Raw genomic sequence first — 12,154 nt, forward strand, 5'->3', positions numbered from 1 at the left:
ACGAACTCCGGCGACACCTCAGCCGAATGGAAGCGCGGGTGAGGAGGCTGCGCCACCATCGCGCGCCTCCCCTCATCGGCTGAACCACCATGGATGGGTCGATCCCCTCCGCGTACCGCGGCGCCACCTCGACGGTGGGGCACGGCGGGGGTCGCGGCGTGCTTGCGCGGACAGCCGCGGTCGCGCTTGCGCGAGGGGCCTTTCCTTTCTCGGCGGCAGAGAACTTCCTTCGTGGCGCCATCGATGGCACTGCGAGCAGTGGAGCAGAGAAGCAAGCAAGCGAGGAAGAGATGGGCAACGGGGGCTCCGCCCCCTCCCCATTTATAGCAAGAGAAGGCCAACCGGCGTCTCCCACGATCGCAGGCAATGATGGTTTTCCTTGCATGTCGCAGGGACTTGTCAAGTCGTGCAGTTGCCGAGGCAGTGTGGGGAAGCGGAGATGCCCACGTCCAATCAACTGTCGTGCGTCGACCGAGGCCGCATGCTTTTGGGGCCCGTGGTGCTCCAAACTTGACCCTTGGCTTCGCCGCGAAGCCAAGCTCGAGCGCACCTTGGGCCTGGGGGCTATTGTCGGCGTGCTGGGAACGGGGGTCCCCAGACTTGTCTGCCTGCGGCCCACAGCGTGGCTAAGTAGCAGGCCATACGGCCCATCTTCGTCAAGAAGGCACCCAAGACCCTTGCGAGGGTCCAAGCTTCGCGAGGAGGATGACGCAAGACCTCCTCTGGAGTGGCCTAGCCAGGCAGGCTTGCGAGGAGCGGAGATATCAAGGCGAGGCAAACCTCATGAGGCTCTCGTGACGTGAGCCATGACAAACGGTACCAGGCGGGCGCCAGTGCGCGCAGCGTCCATATTTCCTCTTTGGTGCTAAGGAGGCCAGCGCAGGCGAGGAGTACCGAGGCATCAGGCAAAGGTTGCCATATTGGTGCAACGAGGCCAAGACCAGGAGGACGGCAAGGCGGAGGTCATCGTGGAGCCCAAGACGGCGTCACCCCAGAGCTTTTCGCAGGCGAAGACCGCTTTTGTTAGGATAGCTTGTACTAGCTGTCCCCCTTCAAATTTGCCTGCCGTTGTTGGCTCCCTTCCCGCTCAATATTTGGGAAGAGGACCAGGGCCTATATAAGTAGAGCTAGCCACCACAGTAGAGGCATCGAATCCTCACGCCACAAGTTCACAATCACAAGAACACCTCAACCTCAGGAGGCTGTTCTTCCCTTGTACTGTTCATCGTCAGCCCAAGAGGCAATCCACCACCACCACACTGGAGTAGGGTATTACACCACAACGGTGGCCCGAACCAGTATAAATCCCGTGTCTTTCTGTGTTGCAAGTTCGTCGAGTTCATCCGCGGGATCTCAGCGAGCTAGAGCGTAGATCGGTAGGAGGGAGAGACTTCGCGCGCACCCCAGTGTTCGAACCTTAAGGGTTTGCTGGAACCCCACATCCGACATGGTTATTGGATCACCATTCTAACATTGATCGTGCTACCTAAGCCCATATTTCAGGTACACCTTTCAACCAATGTTTAATTGTGTATGATTTCCTCGAGCATACATCATTATATCTTTCGATCTGACAAATGTTATCTCCTTGTTCACATAATTGTGGAAATCCATCTTTTTGGAAATCTCGATGAATCTCATCCACTCCTCAGTTTAATGATGAACTCTTGTTTCGGAACTTGCTTCCACAGTTCATTTCCCGAGAATCTTACAGTGTCATCTCGTCAATTTGTGTCGCTCCTTTTCTTCTCAGATGTCCTGCGTTTGAGATACCCTGACACCAATTAGATATGGATCTCGATCAGGTATGATGGTTGGAACATATTTCCAAGAGTTATAACATTGGTCTATATATGACCCGGTAAGGTTATGTCATGCCTAGCACACCTGGCCGGAGGGCCTATTATTATAGTTTCCTTTTTAGCAAGGTTAACCATTCTTCCATAAGGAAATTGTAAGACTTATATAATTTGTTCCTGATGAATCCTTCATGTATCCAAGTCCGACCTTTGCTTGAAGACCATGTCAATGCTATCTCGATGCATGTCTGTGGTACTCCGATTTTCAATTAAAAACATTTTGAAGCACAATGCTAAATTTTCCTTATTAGTTATCCAAACACTGTTCTATGGGCAACATCATGAAATTCCTTGCCCCTTTACTTAAATGGTCGTCTACTTGTTGTCCTGACATGGATGGGAAAGATATACTCTTGATACTCGAGTGTAACCACATTTTCCTTCCATTGTTCGGATTACTACACTAATCACTTTTCCTTTCCATTGTTTTGTTTAACCTTTCTTGTAATCTGACTTAACTGAGCAGTGATAATTCCCTGCTTAGGTAAGCACCTCATTGTACCACTCTGTCAGTAAGACCCTGTTACTATTGTTGATGACATTCTGATAACCACCGATGGATGAGAACTTTGCCTATTGGTCCGCCTCGTTTAACGAGTAGGAAAATGGTTCTCTTCGTCCCTCGCCCTTGGTACCAACGTTGTTACCGACATAACTGACAGGCTATTCTCTAACATGCCTTGCTACCATGACCGTGCAAGATGTCAGCGCATTTCCTGCTTTTAACCCACATGCTGGGCCCATAACCCACTAAAATGTTCTAGATATGACAAATAAATCACAAATAATATTGGTGAAGGAAACACACTTTTATAATGTGTTTAAATGCACTATAATAAATAAAACAACAGCAAAACTATTATTTAAATGCTTTTTGAATATTAAACAATTACAAAACTATTTTAGTTTGGGTAGAAAAATAATGTGGCAGTGGCATAATTGGTAACATCAATTTAGGTGCCACTTTGGTATATTATTGAAACTATAATAAATAGGAACTAAAAGAAACAGAAAAGAAATAAAATAAGAAAAGGAAAAGGAAAACAAACAAAAATAAAAAGGGGGGAAAGCCCCAGGCCAATTGGGCCATCCGGCCCAGCTCCCTCCCCCTGGCCCAGCCGGCCCACCCCTTCCCCCATAACCCCCACTACCCCAAACCCTAGCCCACCGATGCCCCCCACAACCCCCACTTCCCCTCGCTCGGCAACAAACCCGGCGCCCCGTTGCCGCCGCCTGGAGCTCCACGGGCCTCGCCGGAGCCGCCCGTCGCCCTCCCCCGCGGGCGCCTCCTCATCCCCTGCTCCGAGCCGCTCCCTCGCGCCTCGACGCTCCCGTGCATCGACGCCCAGCGACACCTATGGGATCACTGGAATCCCTTCTACGGTTGGCGGGCGCAGGGTTGTGCAAAGAGCGGGTCTGGCGGTCAGCACAAGGATCGTTTACCCAGGTTCGGGCCGCGAGGATGCGTAATACCCTAGTCCTGCTTTGGTGTATCTATTTGAGTGTTCTTGAGTTCTTGAGCTAGCTACGGTGCGTGTCCAGCCCAAAAGATCCGAATCCTTCTCCTGGACGCCTCGGGCCTCCTTTTATAGACAAAGGGGTTGCCACAGTGGCACACAGGAGGTGAAAAGGTGTACAGTACGCAAGCTTATCGCTTGTCATTACGGGACAAGATGCATTAAATGCGCTCCCTTAGGTGTCCCCTTGCTTTATCGGGGATGGCAACGAGGCCCGTCCCGTCCGTTGCCGCTCCGCCTCGCTCCGACACGCGTCCAGGCCAACGATGCATGCAGTGCCATGTAGGCTGGCAGGCTGTTGGGATGGCGCGGTGGTAGGGTCTTCACGAAGATCTGCATGCCACCACGCAGGTGCTTGCTGAGCCGGTTTGGAAGCCGCATGTTTCCACGCAGGTGCCTGCCCAGCTGGTTGGGTTGGCAACTACATGGGAACGGCGGTGGAGTCTTGGCGGACGCGGGCCTGGTTGTGGCCTCGCGGGTGTCTTTGGCAAGGGCCTTGCCGGGGCCCCGGCAAGGGCCTTGCCGTGGCATCGCGGTCGTCCCCGGCAAGGATCATGCCGGGGGTCTCGTGGATTTCCTCGGCTAGGATCCCGCCGAGGATCGTCGTCTTCTGGTCCTCATCTGATCTTGTATGCTTCTGATCTTCACAAAGATCTGCATGCCACCACGGAGGTGCCTCCCGAGCCTTGGTCCCAATGTGGTTGATGGCGTCGGAGCCCTCGGCCCAAGGGTGGCGCGCTCCGCTGGCATCGGGCAAGTTGCCCCGGCAAGGCTCTTGCCGGGGCCGCGGAGGCCGCCTCGACAAGGGTCTTGCCGGGGGAGCCCACCTCTCCCTTCTGCTCTTTGTGTCTCTAGTCTTGGCGTTGCTCTGGTTGTCTTGTGCCTTCGGCTTCCCTCCTCTGCCCTACTTAGTGTGGCCGTGGGCGCGGCTCTGACTGCCCGTGCACAAGTAAAGGGGTAAAAAGGAGAGCCCCAACTTTTGTACACCGACAGGAGCCCCCGGGCCTGGGCCACACATAAGCGCAACGCGTTGTTGGGCCAGGCCAAGACGGTGCGCCGGCAGGCGGGGCGGGATTTTACCGCAGTAATTTCTTCGCTCACTTGCGCTTCCCCACGACCCGCGTTGAATGCGCGTCGTGGAGGGTCGTGCGTGAAGTGGGGGTCATGCGTGGGATGATTCCCGCACGCATGCGTCACATCGTGGTAAAGAGGCGGCTCGCGCCTTCCCCATAAAAAGAGGAAAACGCATAGGCGCGGCTCATTTACCGAGCGGACTCGGTCCCTGGTCTTCAAGGCGTCCGTGCCCCACGATCACGGGGTGGAGAACGGTCGCCTCACCCATCCCCTCAGTTTCTGCTTGCTCGCCACGGGTCCCCCATGCCCCTAAGGTGGCAGGTGGTGGAGGCGGGAAACCGGGCCGTCGCTGGCGCCAACTGGAGCTCGTCATGAAGCAGGCCGACATCGAGAAGGCCCAGGAGGCGGCGAAGCAGCAGGCCACCCAGGACGAGGCTGCTCGGCACCAACACCAGGTCGCACTAAACTCCCAGGAGGATGACCTTGCCGCGCGTGAGGAGAAGCTTGCCGCAACACTCCGCGGCAAGGATGAGGAGGTGGAGAAACTCGTCGTGCAGCGGACCCAGGAGCTGGAGCAGAGGCACGAGGAGGCCCTCAATGCCCAAGCTCTGGTCCATGCCGGCAAGTGAAAGAGCTGGAGGTGGAGCGGGACGGGCTGAAGGATCAGGCCCTGAAGATGGCCAAGGAGAAGGACACGCTCAACGGTGCTCTGGTGGAGGCGCAGGGCGCAGTCCTCGGCAAGGCTGAGTAGCTCTCCAAGGCCAACGACTGCATCAAAGACCTAAAGCAGAAGCTGGAGGGTCTCGAGGGGATGTTGTCAGAGGTCAGGGCCCGGGAGGAGACCCTGACCAAGAATCTGGAGAAGGAGAGGCAGCTGCGGAAGAACAAAGCTGCCAACCACGAGGATTTCATAAAGGGCGAAAACCTCTGGATCAGCCGCCTCGCCGACGTCGCCGGCAGGATCACCATGCAGCTGGCCACCATGGGGATGCCAAATGTGAGGTACGTCCCGGAGCCGAGCGTGAGTCCCAATGCCAGCCTCACCCTGTTCTTCGAGGGTGTTCTCGGGGCCCTGGAGCAGCTCCGCTCCAACAGGGCGGCCTCTCTGGCCGACGAGGCCCGAAAGCTTTGCCGGGGTGCCATGACCAAGGTCCTCACCAAGGTGGCGTACTAGAACCCCGACCTCGACTTTGACGCCGCGCTGGAGAGCTTGCCGGAGGGTGTGGACCTCGCGACGCTCGAGGAGCATATCAATCCCATCATCAGCCGCGTCGGCGGAATCCAGAGGGTGGAGGGCCAGCGCCGGGATTAGGCGCCCCGTTGCTTATCACCGCTGCAGGTTCATGACCAAGACAGTTTTTATCTTTAGTTAGAACCGCAGCAACAACTGATGTAATATAACTCTGCGGTACTTTTAGTATTATGCATGCTATCTTCCCGTTAGATCTTTCTCCGTACGTTCGCACCCTACACTTGTTGAGATAAGGCTGCCGGCGTGTAAACCCATGCCATGGTGCTTTAAGGATGGATCCTTAGCACCCTGCCGGAAGGGCGCTTGCTGTCGGGCGAGCCACCTTGCCGCCGCCAGCGCGGTCGCTTGAACTATCGAGCGGACTCGAAGCAGGACAAGAGCGCAGCTAGGAACGGGTAGGTCACCTTGCCGCCGCCAGCGCAGCCGCATGAACTGTCGAGCGGGCTCGAGACAGAAACAAATGCGTTGCCAACAGCGGAAGGGTCCCATCGCGTGCAAGTTTCCCGTACAAAGAACGAGATCTCTCGGGGAGAACAGCCTTATATAAGTGAAAATGAACAAGATTTCGCGTGACTTAGCTTTTCTGTCGTACCGTGGACGTTCACCGCATCCGCAGGCGACGCAGCCCGTTCGGTCGTCTTCTTCCCTGCAGTGACGACCACGATGAAGCCGCTGCTCCAACCAGACCAGATTTCCACAACTGCGCACCCCTACCTGGCGCGCCAATGATGTCGGTGGAAACGACACCTATGGGATCACTGGAATCTCTTCTACGGTTGGCGGGCGCGGGGTTGTGCAAAGAGCGGGTCTGGCGGTCAGCACAAGGATCGTTTACCCAGGTTCGGGCCGCGAGGATGCATAATACCCTAGTCCTGCTTTGGTGTATCTATTTGAGTGTTCTTGAGTTCTTGAGCTAGCTACGGTGCGTGTCCAGCCCAAAAGATCTGAATCCTTCTCCTGGACGCCTCGGGCCTCCTTTTATAGACAAGAGGGGTTGCCACAGTGGCACACAGGAGGTGAAAGGGTGTACAGTACGCAAGCTTATCGCTTGTCATTACGGGACAAGACGCATTAAATGCGCTCCCTTAGGTGTCCCGTTGCTTTATCGGGGATGGCAACGAGGCCCGTCCCGTCCGTCGCCGCTCCGCCTCGCTCCGACACGCGTCCAGGCCAACGATGCATGCAGCGCCATGTAGGCTAGCAAGCTGCTGAGATGGCGCGGTGGTAGGGTCTTCACGAAGATCTGTATGACACCACGCAGGTGCTTGCTGAGCCGGTTTGGAAGCCGCACGTTGCCACGCAGGTGCCTGCCCAGCTGGTTGGGCTGGCAGCTGCATGGGAACGGCGGTGGAGTCTTGGCGGACGCGGGCCTGGTTGTGGCCTCGCAGGTGTCTTCGGCAAGGGCCTCGCCGGGGCCCCGGCAAGGGCCTTGCCGGGGCATCACGGTCGTCCCCGGCAAGATCCCGTGGATTTCCTCGGCTAGGATCCCGCCGAGGATCGTCGTCTTCTAGTCCTCATCTGATCTTGTATGCTTCTGGTCTTCACAAAGATCTGCATGCCACCACCGAGGTGCCTCCCGAGCCTTGGTCCCAATGTGGTTGATGGCGTTGGAGCCCTGGGCCTAAGGGTGGCGCGCTCCGCTGGCATCGGGCAAGTTGCCCCGGCAAGGCTTTTGCTGGGGCCGCGGAGGCCGCCCCGGCAAGGGTCTTGCCGGGGGAGCCCACCTCGCCCTTCTGTTCTTCGTGTCTCTATTCTTGGCCTTGCTCTGGTTGTCTTGTGCCTTCGGCTTCCCTCCTCTGCCCTACTTAGTGTGGCCGTGGGCGCGGCTCTAACTGCGCGTGCAGAAGTAAAGGGGTAAAAAAGAGAGCCCCTACTTTTGTACACCGATTGTTTGACTCCATATTTACCATGTGATGCACAGATATATTTAATTTATTTGGTATGAGCAGACACTTTCAAATCATGTCAATGAATATATGATTGACGATATGGAAACAATCAAATCTCTTCTATCATAAAAATATATATTTGGTGATCTTCAAGGGGAAAAGGGAAAATATAGTATGTTTATGAATTTGCAGCTTCAGTCACGTTAACGCATGCACTTTGTTGATCATATGGATTTAGTAGTAACCGATCAACCAGTTTGCTAATGGAATAAATCGTGTGTGCATGCACGGTCCAACCGGTCAACGACTATCCATGCAAACGTTTGGTGTGTTGAAGTAATAAAATCTTCTACATGCCTGCTGCAAGTTGGACGTATTGATGTTGGTACAAAACCAAGGTTCGTCGTCGCTAGGGATAGAAAAAATCAATCAGTTGGGCTTGACTAAATCTACGAAGAGATAAGTATTGGCCAAGGCATGCGGTCAGAGTTTGTTGCTTTTTTGGTTCAACAACGGCACAGAGAGAGTAGAGATAAGATATTGTTTGTTACTAACGGCAGCGGCGACGACGCTAATCTCTCGTGCTTAGCTTCCTATCTGTTCGCATAGCTAGCCGATGGAAACGATGCTATAAAAAGGCTGCTTCAGTGACTGCGAAGGAGGTTCAGTTCATTCGCAACGCACACGACATTTACACGCTCATTTCACTACCATTCACCGTACCCCCCCCCCCCCACACACACACACACACACACTTCATATCACCTCCATTCCATATACACACATCTCCATTTCTTTGTCTGGCGTTTCCCTCCGTGGCCGTGGCCGGCGTCGATGGCGCAACCATATGGTGAGTAAATCATATGAAGCTTGCATATTATCACTTATTTCCTTTATTTCTTTTCTTCTCTTTGTTCATTCTTTTGTGGCGTCTCGCAGCTTTACATGGCGATCTAATCGTCGCCGTGGATGTTTCATTGCTCGATCTAGAAAAAGAATTTTGTGGCGTAGTGCGGCTCTACATGGCGATCTAATCGTCGCCGCAGATGTTTCATTGCTTGAGTTACAAAAAGAATTTTGTGGCGTCTCGCGGCTCTACATGGCGATCTAATCGTCGCCGCGGACGTTCCATTGTTTGATCTACAAAAAGAATTCAGCGGTATCCCGCGGCTCTACATGGCGATCTAATCGTCGCCGTGGACGTTCCATGGCCCGATCTACAAAAAGAGTTTGGTGGCATCTAGTGGCTCTACATGGCGATCTAATCGCCGCCATAGGTGTTTCACGGTTTGCATGAGGAAAAAAGAGGCATTGCATCCTGTGGCTCTATATGGCGATCAAATCGTCGCCACGGATGTGTTATGGTTTGATATGTAAAAAGAAAAAAGGAACATTATAACATCTCGCGGCTCTACCTGACGCTTCAATTGTCGCCGCAGACATTTCATGGCCAAGTGATTTTCATGCATTTTGGGTTTATCCATCAGTTAAGGCTATGGATTCCTGTTGATAGACAAAACTGTATATAGGTGTGGAGTTACAAGGGAAAGAAATATAGCTGCACAAAAGCGGTTCAGTATATGTACATTTAGAGCACAGAGTCAAGGAGATCACGTGACATACAAAGGATGATTTCTCATCAAGAGATAATCCAATATTAATAAAGACATGGCCATCTACACTGGAATAAACAAGACGCCATTGATGAAATTTTACAGAATCATGTTTCTCAAACAAACGAGGGTTCATCTTCAAGTCCACCCTCAGTACACATTCTTCCGTGACCGACAAGGCCGGGACTCATATACACTTCCTGACCGACGAGGCGGGATACATCACATTCGTGACCGACGGGGCTGAACTATCCATTTTGTTTCTTTGAGACTTGATCTACATCCCATGTTTGATTGGTGCATGACATTCGTGAATTTCTGGCATGGCGAGAATTTTTGTTTCTCATCGAGTGCTTGCATGTTTTGTGCCTTGGAGACAGAAGTCATGAGTTTGATAATGATGATGACCATTTGAGGCAGCTTAATCGGAGGTCTTTCATGAAGATACATCTATGAATGTAATTAACTAGAGGCCCTTTTGAGGCCCTAGGAGTCGAGAACGGTACAATTGTCTATTATATGTCAGATGCTACACCAAGAGTATGTAAAATGAGATTTGTACATCTTGAGTAATAAAGACTACAAGTTTCTCCGCATAATTTTGTGTGCTTTATTTTATCTTGTTTTAATTTGTATACACTCGTATACTGGCACGCCTGCACCTAAAATGCCAACGCGGATAAATTTAAATATTTGTCTTGCGAAAACAAATGGCACGCCCAGTGGGACTCGACTCTCCTCCCATCTTCGCTGCTCGTCATCAGTCATCAGAATCTACTCATGATCTATCTCCTCGGCACCTTTTTTCGGCTCATAATGTGGTGTGGTGAAGTTCTAACCAGTGTACATCTCGTGCGCAGATGGGGCTTCACCAACTATGGACCAAAGGCTGACGCAAAGCAAATGGAGCCTTTTGTCTTTTGGTTTGGTTCATTGCCACCGGTTGTAGTTTCAAGCTTTGGCTCCATCATGTACGTGTACCAGGCAGACCACTCCTTGGATTTGAATGATGCCAAGAAAGTTCAGAAGTACGTAGATGCAAGAGCTAGGGGAGAGTGTCAAGCATTAATGACGGCTGCTAGGGAGTTACTAAAACGCCCCGGAGCTGTTCAGAACGCTGGCTACAAGCGACGCCTCTCAGTATTCAGAACCCAAAGTGCACATACTATAGAAGCCGAACTCCTTCAAGGACTGGAAAATGTCAAGCAGCATCTGAATTCTAGTATTGCACGTGCTCGAACTTTGAACAAAAAAACGCACACCGCAATTACAGAAGGAAGAGGCAACAGGTGAAGAAGTTGCAGTCACATTTAAGGGCTCGCGTTGCCAGGCGTGATGAACCACCTGAGAGTTCAGATGTGAGTAGGCGTCAGGATCAACAGTACACTGATATGAGCCATGAGTTTCTTGTTCTTTCTCCTGAATGAGGGGCCAGTTGCGAGCTGGTCAAAGAAACTATAATGAATGAATTTTGGAGACGCATCATTAAGGAGCGAACAGGGCCGAGATGGTGTTCTCAACAAAGCTCTATCAGTCGGGATCAGCAAGTACGAGTGCCTTGTTTTCAGACCTCAGAGAGACATCACTTTACTTCGCAGAACAATAACAGGTTTGCTGTTTTAACCAATGAAACACCAGCGCCTAGAGCAGAGGAACTTCGACTTCAGTTAGAACAGATGCAACATCAGATTAGAGCCATGCAAAGCAGAGTTCAAAATGAACATCAGCATATTCCACCTAGGAACAGGACATCATCCCCATATGCTCATTATCGTGAAAACACTCCCTGGCCACATGGAAATCGTCGAGATCGTTGCTACCCTCTGCCTGAAACAAGAACATCCAAGCCTCAGTGGCGAGTGAAAGCATGTTCGCAAAACATTGAGTCCTCAAACCGGGTTCCACAGCAGTTTGCTCTACCAAGGCAACATAACCCCATGATGGTAGCACCTTGGGAACATGCAAGGTCTTCACGGGGGGCTTTGATGTAACCCCAAGGGTCCCTTATGCATCGACAGTTAATCAGCGTAAACGTGAGAGAAGAAGGAGGACTCGTGAAGCGATGTATCAAGAATTGCAAGATTTGGTGCTAAGACACGTGCAGGTCCGTGTGAGGGCTGATGGCCGAATTTATAAGGATAATGAAAGCGTAACACTTCAGATTTCTCCAAATTTAAAAAGGAATGAGAGATATAATGCATTGGTAGAGCATCTGGCTCCCAAACCACTAAGGGTTGAGTAAAGGAACCTCAGTACAGAAAGGCCAAGAGGTGGTTCTCATTTAGCTCCACAAAGATCAAATAATGCACTGATCCCTCGAGATAACGGATCACATGCTACTAGGTTCAGGAATGATGGGAATGGAAGAAGACGATCTGGCAATGATTTAGACAGGATGAATAATGTAGCATGTCGTGTGGCGACAGTCCGGTCGGTGCAAAATTCAGATTCAGAATGGGAGCCGCCACTTGTTCGTCATGAGTTCTCTTACTCGCCAGACGAGGAAATCCTGCCTAATCCTACTCCATCATTCATGAGAAATTCACACTGTACAAAAGAACATCTAAGAAAGCATGCTGTGATAAAACAGAGGAGCGGTGCAATGGTAACAGCATCATGTCTTCCGCTGACATCAAGGGGTGATAAAACTCCGGAAAATAAAATTTTGTTACGCGCAAGCGAGTATAGCAGACCTTATGCCAGTATCAGTTCTCGTCTTCCTGCTGATCAGAATCAGGTTCAACAAATTGCAGAACGCTTTGGGGCCCTTACACGGTTGAGAAAAGTGGCTCGACAAACTATAACTGCAGATTTTGATCCCACGGATGAACAAACTAGTGATGAAAGATCAGACGCGGAGTCATCCTCGTCACTACCGAAGGTTGATGCCTTAGAGCCTCTGGATGATGAAGATGTTGTACGGGCAATAAATCTTGCGTCAGTTCATGTC

Source organism: Triticum aestivum, chromosome 3D (assembly GCF_018294505.1).
Source record: "Triticum aestivum cultivar Chinese Spring chromosome 3D, IWGSC CS RefSeq v2.1, whole genome shotgun sequence".
In the NCBI taxonomy this organism is placed as follows: Eukaryota; Viridiplantae; Streptophyta; class Magnoliopsida; order Poales; family Poaceae; genus Triticum; species Triticum aestivum.